We start from the raw sequence: 22,624 nt of genomic DNA, 5'->3' as shown, positions 1-22,624 counted from the left end.
ATACCCACGTTTATCCAACCACACCTATCTACAAAGGATCCTGTGTTCGTATCATGTCATAAGGAATGGATGCACAGCCAGGAAAACAAGAGCAGATCCTTCCCCTCTCTAAAATGTACCTGCTAACGGAGGAAGAGGGATGAAATTACGTGCACATGGAAACCTGTACATACAGGTGTGTGTACCACGCTTACGTGCACAAGTGCTGACAGGAAGGAAGGACACGGTATCATCTCAGACACACGCAGCATGATGTAGTAAGACGGCACGATGGGCGTGGCTGTCTTTCAGGTGACGGACTCTCCGAGAAGGTGACATCCGAGCGCGGACTTCATCACAGAGAAGGATCCACCAACAGGTAAGAAGGGTGCCAGACACAGTTTTGTCCACTTGGAATCCTGCATGACATTCAAAAAGGAGACATGAGTGTAACTGTCAGGACAAAACCCTGATTTTTGCGAAGGAGAAGAAAGTATGGATGCAGAAAGGGTGGTAACAGGTCATTCTAATGAGATGGACATGGAACCCACTCCCCGAGTCCACCACCTGCTCAGTTTATTTGACTGGGAAGATAGGGAAGCCTTTATTTTTTTTTCCCCCAAAAGATTTTATTTGACAGAAGAGAGACAGCAAGAGAGGGAACACAAGCAAGGGGAATGGGAGAGGGAGAAGCAGGCTTCCCGCCAAGCAAGGGGCCCAATGCAGGGTTCGATCCCAGCACCCTGGGATCATGACCTGAGCCGAAGGCAAATGCTTAACAACTGAGCCCCCCAGGTACCCCGCTAGGGAATCCTAACCCAGGTCTGTACACAGGAAGGACTTCTGGGCCAGGAGGAGCCGACAACAATGGATGATCACAAACTAACAAACACTGATGCTTCTTCCTGTTTGTTTCTCTTTTGATTTCCTTAAAGGCATTCGGTGATAAAAGGCCGGACCTCACCTATGACTGAGAAGCGAGAGGGAGTAAAACCAGCGTATTTTGGAGTAAAGCTCGAATCAGTGAGCCCCAATGATCTGCTTTCCTACAGACGGACCTCAAACCACGTGATCAAGTCTAATCTAGTCACTTGACTCGAACATTCCATTTCATAGGTACCTAGTTTTTGTCACGGTCTAATGCCATACAGTATCTACAAAACCAGAGACAGGGCGAGCAACTCTGATTTGTGTTCTTCTGAGAAAGCAGCTTCACAGGGTCACGCCAACGTATTCTCCTGGAAAGTGCAACTGAAGCAGGAGAAATTACCCCAGAGTGATTTGTGTGTAAATGAAAAAGGGCTCCCATGTGACGGACCGCCCGGCCACAGAACATCATCAGTGTGTATCATCATCTCTGTGGCATCACCCAGTCAATATTCTGTTTCTACTCCTTGAAGCAGGTAAACCATTCATGTTGGCTCTGCTTCATGGGCCGTTTTCATGTTTCCTTGCTCCCTCCCAGAGGCAGTAAGCCCTGCGGTCCTGATGCGAAGGAAAGACAAGATGTCACCCTCCCCTGCGCGAGCGGCTTGCGGCGCATTAGCCTCGCCTGTCCTGATGGCGGCATTTCACCGGGAGGGCGGGCAGCAGACGTGCAGGTAAAAACCCGCCTTCATAATGGAAAGACACCAATTTTGAGGATTATGCTTTCTTTTTTTTCCCTGCATGATTCCCGGGGTTCAAAACAGGACACAATTAGTGATAAAAAGTCGGTAACACGGTCACATTCCAGGAAAGACAAATGTCCCCGAATGCACAGGTACCTGCCTGAAGATGCTGCGTCCCTCCTTGAACGCGGATGGTTTTCAAGGACTTACAGAAGAGACACGGATCTGCTCCCACGGAGGGTTCAAAAAGTGCTCTAAGACAACACGATCCTACCGCAGACCATCATGAAATGACAGCAGCACCTTCTTCCCCACGCTGGGCAAAGCCGCTAAACCGGGACGTGCTCGTGGTCTTGTTCCTATGGTCTCGGAGTTTCCAACAGAAAATGTCTTGTTAACACTCCACTGACAAATGTCATTTAGCTCTGGCTGCTCTTTACTCGACATAACCTAGAATACAACCCGCCGTGCCCACACATGGGGTGAGTCTCCACAGCTTTCTGTGTTCTTCCATCAAGACAAATTTCACTGCACTTATTTAAAAAAAAAAAAAAAAAAAAAAAAAAAGCTCAAGAGATCCACTTGAAACCTAGTCCAGAAAGCTTAGTTATATTAGATAATATATACAGATTAAAAAAAAAAAAAGAGGAGGAGAAAATTCCTGGGTTTTGAAGCACATGAAATCATAAATGCCTTTGAGACAAAAATGAAAATAATTGCACAAACACACTAATGGTGTCTAAATGATATCCCAGCAGTGATGGGTAATAAAGACAATTTATGAATAAACAATTTCCTCTGAATATTAACTATGGGAGGCTGAATAAAACAAGAAATAGCTCTGCCAAGCTTCCCGAAGCTCTGTGTTTCCAACCCTGCTCACACTGCGTGCTGGAGAGCAGGCTGGCCACGTTAATAGCCCCAACCACCGGATTATTCTCAGACGAGTCAGAACACACAGTGCACCTCTTACTTACCTGGTCAGAGAAGTTTCAGGTCACAAATACGATGGTGTCAGTCACAGAATCATACAATGTCACGAGAGAATAAAGGAGGTTGAGGAGCCACGCATCTGGAGGAAAACAACAGGACAGTGAGAAAGCCGCTGGTTTCAGAGAGGGGCGCCGGCGTCGGAGCGCTGGGCCTGTCCGGGCAGGACCGTCTGGCCAGAAGTGGACAGGGAAGCCGGCTCGTGCCCGCAGCTTCTCCGGGAGGTCCTGGGAGCTCTGGTGAGACGCGGGAGAAGACGCACGCCAGAGGCACAGGGGACACGGGACAGGAGCGGGAAGCACGGAGCCAGCTTGCGCAGCAGGGAGGCCCGTCCCCAAGGAGGCTCTAGTGCGGGTGCAGAGCGCGTCTCAGGTTATCCCGCACAAAGGGAGGGCGCGGGGGCGTGTCAAGAGAGCCACTGGGCGAAAGGTGCCCGGGGCACTTCTAAATGACACCCGTGGTGAGAGTTAGATGTTTGTAAAAACATACAGGCAGGTGTTTGCAGGGGGCGAACCCGATCACAGCGACAGGGACAGGCCCTCGCATCAAGGGTGTGGCGTGGGCAGCGTCCAGCGAGGGTGACCTCGGACACTGACAGAGCTTCTCTGACTCTCAGTGTCTCCACTCATGACAGAAATGACAGGATCTTCCTCTCTCGTTACTGTGATAATCTAGGGACGGGGAAATACCTTCCCACCATAAATGTCGCCTACACCGTCCCCTCACCACCTCGGTCCCTCCTACAGACCTTCCTGATGCTACCATGCCCGCGACCCCTGGGCAGCTTTCCAACGCATCAGTCTAGCCCTAGATTAAATTAGGTCTTTCCATCATTTTCCACCAATGCACACAAAACATTCATTTAAAAAAATGGGATCGGGAGGGAGACAAACCATAAGTGACTCTTAATCTCACAAAACAAACTGAGGGTTGCTGGGGGGAGGGGTTTGGGAGAAGGGGGTGGGGTTATGGACATTGGGGAGGGTATGTGCTTTGGTGAGTGCTGTGAAGTGTGTAAATCTGGCGATTCACACACCTGTACCCCTGGGGATAAAAACATATTATATGTTTATAAAAAAATTAAAAATTAAAAAAATAGAAATACACAATGTACCATTTAAATCAAGCATCAGGTAAGTGTTTGGGTGGGTTTTTTTGTGAATGTGTATACTAAATATAAAGGAATTGCATTTATTCCTATAGAAGTGTTCATTTTAGTTTATTAATCTAGCCCTCCGCATCATAAATATCAGATTAAATTCATTCGCTTTTTTGCCTCTCCATTGGAGTCTCTTTCCTCCGAATTTTCTATTGCTCCTATTTCTCCAGTAAGATGAACAGTCAGCTAGGTAACTCAGAAACGTAGTACATGTTCTAATTGTCCAACTACCGCTCGTTGCCATCCAAATGAATAAGGTCCCCATCACTATGTCCTCACCTGCCACGGTTCCTTCCTCATGAGTGGTATTAACTGTCTACCAGCCTGGGGAGATAAATGTAACAATACTAAGACAGGGACAATACAGTTGGGAAAAACTTGAAGATGATATGAAACCCCAGCCCAACTGGAACAATGGCTTTATATAGCCTTGGAGAACTTTCTGAAAGGCATCTTGGGCTATTTCCATACTTTAGATAAGTCACTAGTGTTCCATAAAATTAATTTTTTATACTTCTTGATTTACAATGAAAACTTCATTGTTTTATCTTCCACCACAACTATTTCCAAAGTTAGCTATGGGATTTGAAAATACTATCATGTATTACAGAAAGACATATAATTCAATAATGTTACCATCATTGGTATGAATAGTATTTTAACAGGAAAAAGAAGAAATTTGAAGAGAAAATGACTAGGGTCAAAAAGCACAGAAATTCAAAACTTCATTGAAGAATAAAAAATATAACTGTTTCCATTCTTACCAAGAGAGATCACGCCGATAAGGGAAAACACAGCTATACCTCAAAGCTCTCTTTGGCTCCCTATTATCTTGGCAGCACCCCAAATTCACAAGCTTCAGTCACAGTAAGTAACAAGGGAGCAAGCGGCAACAGAGGGGTTGGTCTTCCACTCTCTGGAATCCTAAGATTGTTAAGGTCGTTAAGTAAGAAGTAAGCAAATAAGAATAGCTTGTTGTCTTGTCACTTGCTCTAACAAAGACTGCAATCATAATTAGGACTCCTGTCTATTAGCTTTGCTAAGTTAAAGCCTATTCATTACCTATCAGTACTCAGCCTGGCTGAGTCACAAGGGTTAACAAATCCTACAAACAAAACCGGTCCATTACAAAGAGATGGCACCGAATCAAGAACTCAGTTGGCAAGGAAAAGCAGTAGATTGAGGAGAAAAGGAGTCAGGAGGAAAAAAATGCACCAAGAGTTTTGAACAGGAGCTTTTAATTAGCGCCAGAATTTTAGTTTTAATTTTGTGAAAGACCAACAATGTATTCTGATGATTACTTCCCATTTACTTCATGAACATATGTGGAAAAGATATATATAAATTGATCTCTGAAGGTTTAATTTAACTTATTTTGAATCCATTTGTTTCTTTAAAGAAGCATTATTAATTGAAGCAGGTGGGAAACAAATAAAAAATAAAGGGAGAGACATGTGAAGTCAACTTACGATGCTAATAATTTATTTTGAATTATTTTTTTGAAAAAATATTTTTAAAATGTAAATTCTTATTCCAGAATAATAATTATGTAATAATAATTATTATGTTTATTATATATTGTACCTATATTAAAGAAATATAATTATTTTATTTTATACATTATAATTATATTTATATATAGTTACATACATATATTATTAATTATATATAATATCCCATATTTTATACCAAAAATCTATTATATCAAGATTTCATATAATGTGTCAAAGGTTATATACATCTCAAGTTTGAATACTTAGAAATTCCATTCCAGAATTCCTGCAGGACTTTATATTCCCATAGATTATCTGTGATAAGACCCATTGACTTTTTTCTCCAGTATAATGGGTAAAATATGCCATGAAATTGTTATTTGATATTTCTTTATTAACTTCTCAATGGTCATGCTTATCAATTAATTTATTAATTTATTCAAGAAGAATTTTTTTAAAGATTATATTTATTTATTTATTTGACAGAGAAAGAGATCACAAGTAGGCAGAGTAGTAGAGCAGAGAGAGAGGGGGAAGTAGTCTCCCTGCTGAGCAGAGAGCCCAAAGTGGGGCTCGATCCCAGGACACTGGGATTATGACCTGAGCTGAAGGCAGAGGTTTAACCCACTGAGCCAACCAGGTACCCTATTCAAGAAGAATTTGGGGGGATCAATTTTCAAGCATTACAGTTATTATAAAGGACATTTGGTCCTCCACTGACAGGCACTTAGTAATTACTACTGAATAAATACATAAAGTTGAAAACAAAAATCCAACTTTCTACATGTCAAAATAACAATAATTTAAAAAAAAATTTACTTAGCATACAGTATTAAAAATTAAGCTGGGTGGGGGTGCCTGAGCAGCTCAGTCAGTTAAACATTGGACTTTTGATCTCTGCTCAGGTCTGGATCTCAGGGTGGTGAGTTCAAGGCCTGCCTTGGGCTCTAGCATGGCGCACACTTAAAAAAAATCAATCAGTCAGTAAGTTTGATGTACTTTCTTCTCTAACAACAACACAATATCCTTAGGTGAATCGCATTTTGTTTTACTATCAAGGCAATATTAGTAATTAGTTATTTTAATAATGTTAATTATTAATTATTTACTGATTAGTAGTTAATTACTGATTGGTTGATCATTGATATGAATTCAATGCTAACACAAAATTAATAGAAATCTCTATTATGTTTCCTGAAAAGCTGAGAATGGTACATGGTCATGTGAATCTGAGAACACTCTTATAAACATATATAAGCATATACATTTGTAATAAAAATTAAGTAAACTGGGGATTACTGATAATGGTGTCCTGCACCATACAATGGTCTTTGCCACAAATTCTCTTATCTTTAATGCTCCTGAAACACATACCTAGAAATTTAGTTCCCTTTTCTCCTCCTCGATTTCCATATCTCTATCTTCCCCTACGAAATCACGTGTTCTTTTGGAAATAGATAGAAAAGACACTCCCTAACGAAGCCTTCTCTCATCGCACGCTCGGAGCTGACCTGGCCCTCTCGTGAAGCCTGCAGGCTTGTTCCCATCATAATCCACCCTAGAGGTACATACATACATATCATCTGCCTCTCCCTCCTGTACAGTCATTTAAGAACAAGTTTTATAAGGTCAAGAAATGGGTTTTGTTTTGTGTCTTAATTGCCTTAGAATCACCTCAGCATGTAGCCTGTGCCCATCCTCCTAAGTCAAGTTGTCTCACTGTAGAACCTCTGCTGCTTCCGGGCTTGCTAAAAGCGCAACCGAAAAGCCCGAAGAGCATATTTATTCTGGGAGCTGATCCTGGAGACCCCTGCTTCTACAGGAGGAACGCAGGTGCAGTCCTGGTCCGATAAAAGCTCACAGTGTAAGATTAAAGCAGCTGACTAGTTTTTTGTTTGTTTGTTTGTTTTTTAAAGATTTTATTTATTTATTTGGCAGACAGAGATCACAAATAGGCAAAGAGACAGGCAGAGAGAGGGAGAAGCAGGCTCCCCACTGAGCAGAGAGCCCAATGCAGGGCTTGATCCCAGGACCCTGGGATCAAGACCTGAGCTGAAGGCAGAGGCTTTAACCCACTGAGCCACCCAGGCGCCCCCAGATGACTAGCTTTTAAATGGGATCCACAACGTACCTTTATTCCTGACAGTGCGTAGCCTAAACGTGTCCCAGCGCCCGAATGGGACACTCCAGTTCAGAACTGTCCTACTTTATTACATGAATACAGTTCTGACTTCCCTGCTACTCACCGTAACTGTTTAGTTGAAAACAATTCATAAGGGAAGAATTTTTAACACTACATTAGACAAAGGTGACACGTATCGATTTGACTGCCCAGTATTATTCATTTAAGAAACATTTCTCTATCTACTGTACTAGCTGCTGGCTACTAAGGAAAATACAGCAGTGAAGAAAGAGACTGAAAGCCAGTGAGCTCATGGAGTGCCTTTTTTATGTGGCAGGAGAGGGTCCCTGACAATAACAGAGGACAAAGAATGCCAGACTGAGGCACGAGGGTGGTACGCTTTGGACAGATTGACCAGGGAAAGGTCATATGGTAAGATGGCACTGGAGCAACATCTGGAAGGAAGGAAGGAAGGGAGGAAGGTTGGTTGATTATCATTTTCCAATTTAGGAAAAGGATAATCATGCAAAAAAGATAGAAAATAATGTCAGGATCAAAATCCTTGAGTAAGCAAGACTCTGGGACTCAACACTCATTTGAAAGGGCTTGCCACAAGCACAAAAACCAATAGCCCGTCCATCAAAATAGGAGGAGAGAGTATAAGGTTTCAGACCTAAGTATATAAGCGGATTTAGATTACAGGCTCCAATAACCTGGTTGGTGTCATCCTAAACAGAGTACTTCTCTGATTGGAGCTTGCCTATGCCTGTCCTCCCTTAGGAACTCCCCTAAACCTGGTTCTGTAGCATTCACATAAATACCGTGATCTACTCAACACCTGCCTTATTTTTTGTGCAAACCAGGAAGGATTTCTGTTACTTGCAACAACTAGCCCTGTGTAAACCAGCAATCATTAGTAGGGGTTACTGAAGAATCATGGCAAATATCTAAGCCCTACAAGACATTCTGTCATACATTAGTAAACCACAGTTATGTGGCTTTTTACAGAGTTTTCTTAATCCAATTAACAGGATGTTGTTTTCAGTTCGGTAATTTCCTAACACAGTCTGTGTATAAGCGCCTTTAAAGCAACGGGTACTCCAAGGACATCAGGTGGCACCAGGATGAATTTAACCATGGTGTCAGGCACAGGATGGAATTTTAATCAAATTCTACCGGAGAATATTCTAAGTAGGTCAAGAAAGAAACAAGCTTCTCTCTAATGAGCTGTATCGTGTAAGCCCCTCCCAGGGGTCATACAAAGAAAGGCACCCTTGGTAGAAGTACTATTGCTATGTAAGATAATAATATTCCAAAGAGAACTCCTGAACACCGAATCGCTTGTAGTTTCAAACTGAGAAAAGCAGGGAAGCTCAATCTGACCCAAACCCACAGCTGAAATATAATCAGGAATAACAACATTTTCTTAGGGCCGGGCTGATCTCCAGAGCTTCCACAATACTGTGTCCGTGACTCAGGGTATCCGTGACTCGGGGTATCCGTAACGTGCTCCTGGGACCACATGTCCTTCATCATCCGGGACAATCCACATGCCCTAAATTTCACCCCAACTCCTTTATTTCCTCTTACACATCAAAAATTCTCCAAAGACCCTCTGCAAACCAGAAGAATACAAAAATGTTTACCATATTTTGTTCTTCAATTTAAGGATCTGAAAAAATGTGGTATTTTTCACATCAAGATGTATTTTATCTACAAGTACACAGGCACACACCCCACTCTGGTAGTCAGTAGTGGCACTGTCATCATCTGTCCTTAGTAGAATTCGCTGGTCCGCCATCATACTTTCTGAGTATCAATATTTTTTAAAGATTTTATTAATTTATTTGAGAGAGAGAGAGAGAGCATGAGAGAGGGGAGGGGCAGAGGGCGAAGCAGACTCCCCTTGGAACAGGGAGCCTGATGCGGGACTTGACCTCAGGACCTTAGAATCATGGCCTGCACCGAAGGCAGACACTTAACCGACAGAGCCCCCCAGGTGCCCTAATATCATTCTTTTTTCTTTTAAGATCTTTTATTTATTTATTTGACAGACCGATCACAAGTAGGCAGAGAAACAGGCAGAGAGAGAGGGGGAAGCAGGCTCCCTGCAGAGCAGAGAGCCTGATGTGGGGCTCGATCCTAGGACCCTGAGATCATGACCTGAGCGGAAGGCGGAGGCTTTACCCCACTGAGTGACCCAGGCGCCCCCGATATCATTCTTGAGGGAGTGTCTGCTTTCAGGCTGCTCCCAAAGGGCGATGATGGGCTTTTTGGTCCCATCATTTAAAATTGTTTTTCACTTATCCCCAAATCCATTTTTATTTTGCTTTCTAATTATAAAAATGCTTATTTCACCACAAAGGACATCCTCACTTGAAGTGTAATCAATAGAATACTAATTTGACTTTAATAATTTTCTTTCTTCCTTTCTGAGCAAAACTGCTGACAGCAAAAGACAAAAGTGGGCCCAGGCCAAATGGAGAAAGGGAGTACGGACTGATTCTAGTGTGGGTCCAGGGCTCTGTCTGCGGTTCCCCCGTGGCTAGTGGCTTGGGGACCAGGACTACTGTACGGCGATTAGCCCTCTCAGCGCAGCAGCCCCTACTGCGAAATCAAGGTATTCCTTTCTCTATCCTATTCACACCCATTCAAGTTAGGCTTTCAGATGACTCTTTAAAATAGAAACGCTAATGGCCAATTCGGCCTCGTCCCGTCCGGTAGGGGGCACTCTGGGTATGGTACCGGCGCCTGGGATGTAGGTACCGTTCTTCCTGGTTCACACGTGAGCGAACTGTTCTAGTTTACAAAACTGAATTCAGGGGGAAAAATGTTCTATTGTGGTGTTTTCAGAGTACAGTATTTCTAATACTATTTGTAGATTTAAAAGTTCTGTGAATAGGGAGCCTGGGTGGCTCAGTTGGTTAAGTGACTACCTTCGGCTCAGGTCATGATCCCAGAGTCCCAAGATCGCGTCCCAGGATCGAGTCCCGCATTGGGCTCCCAGCTCCATGGGGAGTCTGCTTCTCCCTCTGACCTTATCCCCTCTCATGCTCTCTCTCAAATAAGTAAATAAAATCTTTAAAGAAATAAAATAAAATAAAAGTTTTGTGAATAAAGATACCACATGAGTGTATCCCAGCTTTTTTGCTTAAAACAAATGAAGGGGATTTTTTAAAAGTTAAAAATAAAACTTTCTGCTAAGCCTACTTCTTGACAGAAATGACCATTTTAGGATTTCTCTGAACCAATCTTAAGAAAAAATATTGCTTCCTTTTTTTTTTAATTTTCCAAACTTTTGTGGTCAAAGAGTTTAAAAGTGTTCAAACACTAGAATGCCATGTTCAGACTGAGCTCCCCCCTCCTTGCAAAGCTCTTTCTATCTAGGGTTTATGTAGTTTGCAAATAGGTTGATATAAACGGAAAATTCACTTTCTAGCCAGCACTCTTTAAACGAGGTCACCTTTCTTTAATTCTCTGCAGAGAAAGCCTAAGAAGACTATATTTGGCCAGGCCAACTCAAACAGAGACCAGAAAGGAAGCCGTGCGGGCCAGCCTGCCGGCCTCGGCACGGCTCGTTTCAGGTCTGGGCCCCTCCTTCCTGCCCACCGGCTTCCTCACAAAGAAAATCCACGGGGACTCAGGTGAGGGGAACGCACACTGTGGGCTCTGATCATTTGATCTATTCTGATGAGCCTAAGCTAGAATTTATTTTTCACTCCTCTACTAAAACCTTTATCAGCAAAACAGCTGCTATCGCTCTAATGTCCATTTGATTCTGGCAAGGGCTAAACTGATCGCAGCTATTGCCACCATGCCGTCTCATCCTGACTATAAAATTCTGGAAGATAAAAATTATTATTTTCTCTGAAGTTACATCTGCTCGGTACAAAACATAATCGGCTACTTCACAGGACTAGCTTAGACAAATAATGTGAATAAACAAGACCTAAATATGAGTATTTTGTGTTTGTAGTTTCTTCCCGTGATTCTCCAAATTGAAATGCTGTTGAGAGAAAACAGTCAATCAAAATGCAGTGGCTCACTGATCCCTCCCCATTCTCGAACCTGAGCCAGGAGCCGTGCGTGGGAATACAGAACCAGCGCTGGGGCAGCAGGAGGCTTCACGACAACAGCTGCTGAGCGCACCCGTCTGGACATCCCAGCACGTGGCTGGCTGGAGAGCCCGTATTTTTAGTGTAAGAGAAGGCGTTATATACATCATGAAAGACCACATCTTCTTCTGGAAGAGGTTCAAAATCAGAAACACAATAGTAGGAACATTTTCTGAAAGCGGCGATGTGATAGAGGCTGATTTTACGGCAATCTTCATTAAACAAAGACAACCTGGAGCAAGGCTCTTGCCCTATTCAGTAGCTACAATGCTGCACTGAACAAGAACCATACTTGGAAACTTCCAGGGCAGGCGACGGGTCACAAACAGCAAAGACCTTGTAATGTTAGACTTACTCGTTTCCAAAAGGTTATGTGTGATCTCGACTTGCGGTTTTCAGAGTCACGTTACAAATCAGGATTAATTCCTTTGTGGTATTTGCCCATTCTCCAGGAACGAACGTGGGCTTTCCATCCCTTTTACCATATAATGATGCCATAAAAAGGAACGTGTGAAATCATTACAGCTTAAAGGTCTAAGTAATCAGACACGTGGTTTCTCTGATTCTATAACTTGGTGGTAAAAGGAAAACCTTTAAGAAAGTCTTGTATAGGAACGCCTGGGGTGGCTCAGTTAGTTAAGCGTCTGCCTTCTGCTCAGGTCATGATCCTGGAGTCCTGGGATTGAGCCCTGTGTCAGGCTCCTCTTCGGCGGAGAGCCCCCTTCCCCCTCTCTCTCTGCCTGCTGCTCTGCCTACTTGTGATCTCTGTCTGTCAAATAAATAAATAAAATCCTTAAAAAAAAAAAAAGTTAATAGATGCATGCATTTAATTTCATGAGGTGACCTCCCTTAAGAAGAAAGTCTGAATAATCAGAAAAGGATGTGTAATTATAATCACCTTTGGATTCGTATCTTATTGCTATCTGTAATATCCCCTTACATCCTGAAAATGTTTTTTTCTCTCATAATATACCTTCATTTTTCTATATACTTTTTCTCCACCTATATGCAGAACTTATCTCCCTCCTGTTTTTGGACTAAGTAAAATAGGTCTAATCTTTATTCCATCACAAAATCTTTGATTTAAAAAATCTTGCTTTCCTAAATGAACCACTAGGAAAACTGAGGAGCAACACTAAGCATAAACAAATTGTGAGAGGGGGTGGGAATAGATTTTCTGCTGTTTTTCATTGCTCCTGAGGGCTTAACAACACACAGACAAGTTTGAAAACTGCTAACTAGAGACCTCAAGCATACCTAGCTGATCAAAAGTATCATTTAAGTGAAGTCACAGATCTGCCGTGCTTTCTCTCTAAATCATAGTCAAACAAGGTATAATCCGTTTCCTTAGACTCAGTAACTATAAATCAGTGTCAAAAGTTAAGTACTCATGAATATAAACATTCCTACATAAGGGCCACTATATACCAACAGATGTGCACGGAGAGAAGAAATGCTTTTGCAATGACGCTTCCCTTATTTTCCCTCATTAATCCTTACAATCTGCATGATTCTATCTGGAAGAACAAATGTGTCTGTACCCTAAAAACACCTTCTAAATTTCCTCTTTTTTCTTAAGTGACTTTCAGAGAAGAAAAGTCCTATAAGCCTCTTAGCAAAGCCTCACTTGGGATAACAATTCTTTAACATGAACAAGGAATCTTTGTTGACTCTCTGCACTGGTCATCTGTGCCACGGTACCAAAGCCAGGATGCTTTTCTGGCTTATAATTAAAAGTAAGCATAAAGTTTACGAACTAGAAAACACTGTCATGACTGTGAAATCTAATTGACCAATCAAAACCCTCTCAGCCTCTTAATCCCCACACAGTAATTCTTCTCTCCTTCCTGCCCATCACACACACACACACACACGCTCCCATGCACACTCAGTTCTCTTGTTTTCATTCTATCTTTCTACCTGGTAATCCTCAGCAGGCCTCCAGTACAGACAACCCTTGCTCTGTTTACAATTTTATTACTTCTTCTAGTTCAATTAACATCACTTGGAATCGTCTGAGGGGAACACAGCTATCAGGAGTCAACCCAGCGGAAGGGAAAGAACATACGATTAATCCCCAGCTCTCCCTCTCTTCTTGATGATCGTGGGTAAATGAAATGAAAGTGCTGAGCCCCTATTTTTTCATCTGGAAAGCGAAGCTAAAATGAAATCTCTGCCTACCTTACAGAAATCGTGGTAATACCGCGCGAGATAATTTCCCTGTGAATTTCAATGTGATGGTAAATTTTTAGTTATAATTCAAATTTTGAAAAGAGGTATAATAATGGAGGCAACCTAAATTTTAATTCCTTAACTCTGTGTGTCTGTCTGTGTGTGTGTGTGTGTGTCAGTGTGTGATACACAATAAAAGCAATAGTCAGATCACCCATAGTTCATACCTACAGTATACGTGGGATAGACTTTATTGTGGTAATAAATTACATGTAACAATGGATATAAAAGGCCAAAAGCAAGAGAGTAAGCTCAGACTATGTAGAACTTGCCTTTAATAAGGGAAAGTATGGCAAGTCTGTGGTTTTATAAGAACCACAAAGTAGAGTTTATACCCAGAAGCAGAGGGTGCCACACTGAATGTTACCATCAAAATCTAAAACATTCGCTCTTTTTAAGATACTATGATAAAAGTAAAAAGGTAATTCACAGAGAGCGAGAAAATATTCTCTCTCTCATGTACTTATAAACTTCTAAGTTCACTCTCTACACACACACACACACACACACATTTATGAGTCAAAAGATTTAATCCAGAATGTGAGTAAATTAGTCATAGGAAGATGAGCGACCCAATACAACATGAACAAAGATTTCAACAAGTATTTCATTAAAGAAGCTATGTTAATGGTCAGTAAATACACAAAGAGCTGCTCAACATCCCTGGTCCCCAGGAAAATGAAAATTAAATGTACGGTGTGATACTACCACACACCTGTTAGAATGGCGGCAATGGAAAAAGTCTGACAAGAAACAGGTGTTGATATGGGCATGAAGTCATGGTGAATTTTTTTTTTAACAGTGGAAAAAATGTACAATGTTTCAACCACCTTGGAAACAATCTTGGCCTTTTCTTATAAAGAAAAATATATACTTGCTGTATTACTTGGGAATTTACTCTTTATTTTTAACCAAGAGTAATAAAAATGCATGAAAAGACATACATATATATATATATATATAATGTATGTATACATATAATATAATACATATATAATATAATAATATACATATAATGTATACATATATGTATGTCTTTTCAGGCATTTTTATTTATTTATTTATAATTTATTTTTTATTTTTATTTGTATTACTTTTGGTTAAAAATTAAGAGTATATATATGTGTGTGTGTGTATGTGTGTATATATATATATATATATATATATATATATATATATATGAATATACAAAGCACTTTTATCCATAATTACAGCCTGGAAATAACTCAGATGTCCATCAACAGATAAACAGACAAGCAAATTGGAGTATTTCCTTACAATGAAATACAAATGCTACTAAGTAAATAAAAGGATGTGGATCCTACTGACACCTGATAGAATATTAATGAATTTCAAAAATATCATTTTCACTAAAATAAGGCAAATAACTATAAAGCATATTTTTGCATTTATATGAAATTCTAAAAATGGCAAAACGAATTTGTACTGACCAGAAGAAGATCGGTGGTCAGCTGGGCTGACAACAACACAAGAGAACAGGGAATTTGGGGGCAAAATGATATAACTATTCTGTATCTTGCTTGGGGTGGTGCTTCTCAAATGCATAAATTTATCAAAACACATCAAAATATAGATTTTAAATGGACATATTTTATAGTAAGTAAATTACAGTCTATTTACAGAGTTTTTCTTCAGAAAAAATAAGTGTTACGATTTTGTTATCTAACAACTTAAAGCCTAAACTAAAGACATTTAAACCAGAAAAATATGGTCTTTTATAATACTAAAAATGACAATTTGCATAGAGACAAAACAATTATCATTGTCTATGATCCAAAACACAACTTTTTAAGAGCAGAAACTGCAAGAGATGCACGGAAAAGTATCAGGAATAGTACAAATAATGGTACTTAACATGCCACTCGGTCTGGGACACATCACAGGGACAAAACAGTAAAAACACACAGAAGTCCTGAAGCACAGAAACAGTAAAATAGATCTTACGAACAGATATCCAACTTTGCATCCAGTGATTAATTATAACTTTCAAATCCATACTAAATATTTTTTAAAGTTAACATTTATTAGGGCTATTAAAAAGTCCCCAAACTACCATAAATTAAAAATTACAGAACTCTCTGCACAGGGTGGCCCGTGGGTTGTAACATCACATGAAGGGAGCTGCACTCCGCGCATTCTCGAGCGAGGTGAATTTTTTCAACTGTGTATCGCTACGTTGATCCACTAGACACAGTTGCACTAACCTACAAGCTTTTTTCCCTGTCATTCTCCCTCACCTTGTTGAACGTTTAAGCTGCTGCCAGTGTTTAATGAGCAGAAACAACGGCGGGGTAAGTACCCATGTACGCAGTCCCCTCTTGGATGTGGGTCAGAATCTCAGAGCAGGTCACCTCCCTAGCCCGTCCCACACGCGACCTAAGGCTTCCTCACCCTGCCCTGCAGCTCTGGAGCAGGACTCCAGCCTCCAGGTCCCTTCGGTGCCCCCAGGTATGGGCAGAAGCAGCGACTCTGCAGAGCGCCCTCTGGTGTCCTGGCACCGCTACGTCCATCCCGCCCGTGGTGGAGCACCAGTCCTGCCATCTCCTGTACCATAAACCCATAAAGAAAACATCTCATCCTCATACTGGATGAAGGTCATTCCAGACCCACAGACCTGCACAGACACACACAGACACTTGCCCCGTATGAGCTCCTGCAGTTCCTTCAATGTTTCTACAAGGGCCTTATTAAGAAATAGGTAAATTATTTGATCAAGGGAACACTCCAGATGGAAAATTACAAGCTTCAGTAAAATGAATGACCTAAAAATTCAATACATCAATTTATGGAAATTTCCTTTTCTATTCCTTGCCCGAGTGCTAATGAAATGCAACAATGAATATTTTTATTTATTTATGTACCTAATACTTAGCACCCCTTGAAAGGATTTCAGAATATTCGGAATATGACAGGCACATTAATTAAAGTGGTAAGGAACATTTTCTGCATGCTGATATTTTAAAAGGACTTCATAGCATGAAATGTGTGTTATTAGCTTTGTAATGGAAAGAATCGGAATTAAATTATTATTTTTAAAAAAAGACTGCTGAACCGAAGAGTGCTATTTAGTTTTCTTGAAAAGTAAGCCAAAAGTGGAATATGAAGTTTAGAGATGAGTAGAGTTAAATAAAAAACAAAATCTCTTGTAAGACATTACACTGGAGGAGGGTCTGAAGAAATTGGAGAGGGCATCTGGTGCAAAGCTATCCACAGTTCAGCGTCTCCCCCACCACGCAGGGGGCCGCGCCCGGGTGAAGAGCAGCGTGTAAGGTTTACGGAGGGTCACAGCTGATCCGTCCAGGTTCAGTGAGGATACCAGACAATCAGTGATAGGACCTCACAAGTACATGGAGCTGCCACAAGCCGTGGCTCTTCAGTGGGAGAGTTAAGAGGTGTGAGCTCAAGAAGCTGCCGAGCGGAAGGCACCTCTGCTGCTCTCGGAAGGCAGGTGCACCTAGCCCGATCTCTGAGCATCTCGCATAGACGCCTGCCTACAGTCCTGTAACGCCTGCCTCGGCTTCATCGTCTCATTCCCTCAAGGAACAGGTTGTTTGCTGACGGGGTAGGTATGGTGAAATCAGTGTGTGTGTGCGTGTGTGTGTGTGTGTGTACATGCGTGCACACATGAGTGGGAGCTGGAAAAAGAAGAAAACTTCACTGTGTTAACTTGTGTTAGTTTTCTCCTGATTGATGAAGACGGGCCTGGATGAACACATATTCCCAAGGTGCTTATCGAGAGTAACAGGTCAAAGCACATCTACTCATGGCACCAAAGATGAAGGCGTGGAAGACCCAAAAAGACGTCAGAGTAAGTATCCGCGGAGTCTGTCCTATTCACAAACAGACACTCATAAAGAGCACGGGCTCCCGAGGGAAGAGAGGAGGACCGGGGAGAGGACCAAAGCAGAGGAGGAAATGTTCGGAGTTAGGAGTATCCTGGGTTCTAATTCTAATTCCTCCCTGAAATGTCAGCGGGACTCTGCGACGAGTCACTGGTCAGGTTCACTTCCCCAGTCTGGAACACACAGCACCTAAGAGAGGTGGTTTCTGGGGATTCTCTCCTCTGACACCTTGACTACCAGCCCATAGGTGTCTCTGTGTGTGTTCGGGCTCAGGATGACAGCTGGCGCGCAGGAAGTATGATGAAGCGTGTGTATTTTATACTGTAGCAGAGAAAGGGTACATAAGGGCCACACAGGAAACCTCCAGCTGCCACGGGCGAACGCCCGAGCATCCCAGAACTCGCCACATTTTCGCATCCACCTCACTGACCTCGAGACTCGGTAGTTCCTAACTTCCTTTCTAGTCAGTGTAGGGGAAGAAACTCACAGGCCTAATATTTTATTTAGATCCTAATCAACCTAATGCAAGATGGTATTTGGATCTTGCCTTATCACACATCCCTTCTTTCAGTTAAAAACTCATGAAATTTTGGGAAAAAATATGGTAGTGGTGATTTATTTCATATTAGATCATAATAACCTAAGCTTAACATTTCAGATGATTTACGAATGTAACCAAATGATGTGAGAAAATGAAGAAGAGATTGATGGTTTGGAAATTTCGATGCTAAAACACTTTCAATGAAATATTCTCTCCTGAAAATCTCTCTTACACAGACTGAAAAGCTGTAGCTTATGAGAAGGGATTATAATCAAATTGAGAGAGCTTTAGCTTTTAATAGGAAATCATTACTACACTTCGAATTAATATATAAAATATGTTTTTGAAATTCTTTTCATGCTCTTTAAATTTTATGGTAATTTCATTACGGTGATCTTTAGTTGCTAATTAACAATTGGAATTTCTTTTGGGTGATTAACAGTTCTTTTTAAAAAATTCTGGCTTCCTTGAGTGCTTCTGAAAATTCGGTTATATTGTCTTCACTAGTATACCATGCAAGAGTGGAAAATACAGACAACGCCCACTGCACCACCACAGAAGTTAGCCTTAACATGACCTAACAAGTCGTTGTTTTTCCCCAGCTGGCACAAGACAGATTTCTAATGATACCTTAATATCTGAACTTAGCTCTTCATGATGACTCTGCTGTATTTTGAGAAGAGCCTGTAAAGCTTAGTTCAAGATGATTATTTAAAACATTTTGTTACAGAAATGTCTTGCAATCGTTATTTCTTCGTGAGCCCTCATGGACCCACCATGGAGATTTTGCCTTACATCATTGGGACTTTCTTTAAAATATGAAATTTCACATTGAGATACTCATAAAGAAAAGAATAAAGGGGATTTTTGAAAGAAAGACAGACCATTTCTCTCAGACGCGCTCAGGTTTAGGAAATCAGCGTAGCAAGTACCAAGCTGTGGAAGGCATGGTGAACTAGACACCAGGAGACTGGGGCTCTGGGGTCAGGACAATTATGTGACAGTATCTGGGCCTCTGTGAATCCCATAATGTCTCAGTGTTTTTACCTAAAGAATGAAATAAGAGCAGGCACCCTACTGACCTCATGGGGTATTGTGAAGACAAACGGGCTTCATAGCATCACAGGAATATCTTCAAAGTAGTGTGTCGCAAGTGACATTAAATTGCTTTCCTTACCTGCTTTCCCCACCAGGCTGAAAGGTTCTCGAGGCTGGGGATTATGTCTGATGTGTCCTTACATCCTGACACATTGCCTGAAACACAGATGGTTTGATAAATAGTTGAGTGAATAAATACTTGACCCAAAGGGTTCTCTGTAGCAGGTTACTGAAACTTTCAAAAAAAAAACCTATTTCTTACCCAAAGTAAAGACGAGCAAAACAATCACTTGGTGCAGGAAGAAAGTAATGGAACTTTAATTTTTTTATCCAAATTTTAAAGACAGAAGTTTTCTGACATTTAATATTCTGATTGAAATGTGAATTCTCTCTTGACAGTTCAAGTGAACACAGGTCATTAATTTCAGGAAGAGTGCTTGTTCTTGGAGCTGTGGGTGACCTCACACTTCCACCTGTTTTCAGCACATTGCTATGCACTGTAAACCATGACACAGATCTATGGACCTTTTTGTCAGATTTCCTGAAATTAATCCTCTAAAAATGGACAGTTAGCTTTAAAATAATTTTGTAAATAAATTATCCATTAAAAATTGGGGCGCCTGGGTGGCTCAGTGGGTTAAGCCGCTGCCTTCAGCTCAGGTCATGATCTCAGGGTCCTGGGATCGAGTCCCGCATCGGGCTCTCTGCTCGGCGGGGAACCTGCTTCCCTCTCCCTCTCTCTCTCTGCCTGCCTCTCCATCTACTTGTGATTTCTCTCTGTCAAATAAATAAAAAAAATCTTTAAAAAAAAAATAATAATTCCTAATAATGCATTTGGAAGGTGAGAATTGATGCTTATCTGTCCTAAAATGAGTTTTTTGTCAGCCCACATTATGAAATGAAAACAGTAAATATCTAAACAGTCTGTAAAGATGCTAAATAAAAAGGTTCTGAAGTACCCGGGGTACCATTAGAAATAGAAATTTACATTCACTAGTATTGAATTATGTTTACATGTTTAATATATAAAATTATTTTTAAAATATTGTTTATCTTATAGTTTGTATCATATATTTTATGCATTTATAATGCAGGTAATATACTGGTACAATATAATTTTTAGAGGAGTAGTGGTACTAACATAATTTAAGATTATATATGTTAGGACTATGTAAAGTAGTCTTTACTGATAGAGTTAAAAACTTTAAAACCTCTGAGAGAAAGCGACAATAACAGCTAATGTTTACTGGCCATACTATATGACAGCATAAAATAATTTCCCCCATTGTCTTAGTCCTCATGAATATCAGACAAAGGGCTGTTATCCAAGATCTATACAAAACCTGTCAAACTCTACACCCAAAAAATAAATAATCCTGTCAAAAAATGGGCAGAAGACATGAACAGACATTTCAGGAAAAAGGACACCCAGATGGCCAACAGACACATGAAAAAGTGCTCCACATCACTCGGCATCAGGGAAATACAAATCAAAAGCACAATGAGATCCCACCTCACACCAGTCAGAATGGCTAAAATTTTAACAAGTCAGGAAACAACACATGTTGGCGAGGATGCAGAGAAAGGGGAGCCTTCGTGCACTGTTGGTGGGAATGCAAGCTGGTGCGGCCACTCTGGAAAACAGTCAGTTAAAAACAGAGCTACCCTCTGACCCAGCAATTGCACTACTGGGTATTTACCCTAAAGATACAAATGAAGTGATCCGAAGGGGCATGCGCACCCGAATGTTTATAGCAGCAATGTCCACAATAGCCGAACTACGGAAAGAGCCCAGATGTCCATAGGCAGCTGGATGGATAAAGAAGATGCGGCATATATACAATGGAATATTCCACAGCCATCCGAAAGGACAGATACCTACCATTTGCCCTGACATGGATGGCACAGGAGGGTATTATGCTGAGCGAAGTAAGTTAATCAGAGAAAGACAATGACCATCTGATCTCAGTCATACATGGAATGTAGGAAACAGTGCAAAGGCTCACAGGGCAAGGGAGGGAAAACAGAACAGGAAGTCATCAGAGAGGGAGACAAACCATATGAGACTCTTAATCCCAGGAAACAAACTGAGGGTTGCTAAAGCAGAGGTGTGTGGGGGATGGGGTAATTGGGTGGCGGGCATTAAGGGCAGCGCACATGATGTGAGGAGCACTGAGTGTTACAGGCGATTGATGAATTACTGACCACGACATCTGAAACTAATGATGTACTATATGTTGGCTAACTGAATTTAAATAAAAACTGAATTTAAATTTAAATTTAAATTTAAAATAAAAATGGAAATTAAATAAAAATAAAAATAAATTAAAAATCTGATATAATCACTCATACAACTTTTAGGTAAGTTATGAATTATAATACTGAAAGTATCACTGTGAACTCAAGCCTTAGAAAAAGAATACTACAGATAGCACTGTTGTGCTACTCCCTTGGCCTTGAACGCCAGATGACCACCACCATGAAATTCAGCGTGGATCATCACAGTGCCGTCTTTGAATCACAAATGTGCGTGTCCTTCAATACTGGGCTCAGCTTTGTGTGTTAGCATGTTGGATGCCGTGTTCTGTGTCCTGCCTTTCACCTAAGATGATGCTCCCACAATTATTTCATAGATGTGTCTCATCAACTTGCACATTCTATAATGTGTGTACAAGCCAGGGGATTTTTCCCTTATTTTTCTATTTTCACTTACACTCAGTACTGCTATGAACATTTTTAAATATTTTCTAGTACATAAATGTGACAGTAAACTGAAGGTACATTTTCTGTAAAGGAATGACCAGAGAGTAAGAAATGTGCGTGTTCAATTTCAATTTCACAAAAAAAAAAAAAAGAAAGAAAGAAAAGAAAGAAAAAAAAAAGGAAAAGAAAAAAGCTCAAGTGCTTTGCAAACTGGATAGGCAAATTGCCAGTGACTAACAAAGTCAGGTGCTTACTGAGTGGCTTCCTCCAGTGGTCTTCATCTCATTTCTCTGTACAACGATCAAGTTCAGTCATATACATGTCATATATATCTAGTCATATACATCGCATTGGCTTATCATAAAAACTTGACAGAGTCTTCTTGGTAAATTACAACAGTAATTATTCCTAACAATCTTTTCCTGTCTCTTTCTCTCCCTCCCCACATGCTTTGATTAATTTTAACAAACTTTCTCTTCTCCTTACATAACATTGATTTCAACTCCACAAATTTCAGTCTTAAACTTTACTAACCTGTCCTAATTTCTCTAGGTTTATTTTCCTATGGTATTATTATAACAATGACTTCATTTGACAGGCAGAAAAGATGTCCTAGTTTATGATGACATTTACAGGAGACACCTGGAACAGGTGAATCCACTGAGATGGAAAGTACACGGGCGGCTGCCAGGGCCAGGGGGGACGGCAGAAGGGACAGG

General features: G+C 40.9%; 1 long non-coding RNA gene across 1 annotated transcript in view; it reads right to left on the bottom strand.

The window, feature by feature from the left end:
• Positions 1-2,575: 2,575 nt before the first annotated feature.
• LOC309840430 overlaps positions 2,576-22,624 on the bottom strand; it is a 35,694-nt gene continuing 15,645 nt past the window's right edge. The window contains exons 2-3 of the long non-coding RNA XR_014298593.1: positions 19,282-19,358; positions 2,576-2,661 (exon numbers count right to left, since the gene is read on the bottom strand). This is a non-coding gene — a long non-coding RNA (uncharacterized lncRNA). The remainder of the gene's footprint in view (positions 2,662-19,281; positions 19,359-22,624) is intronic.

This window comes from Mustela nivalis (assembly GCF_964662115.1).
Source record: "Mustela nivalis genome assembly, chromosome: 9".
In the NCBI taxonomy this organism is placed as follows: Eukaryota; Metazoa; Chordata; class Mammalia; order Carnivora; family Mustelidae; genus Mustela; species Mustela nivalis.
Note: the sequence above shows the minus strand (reverse complement) of the source record. Positions and strands in the feature narration are given on the sequence as shown.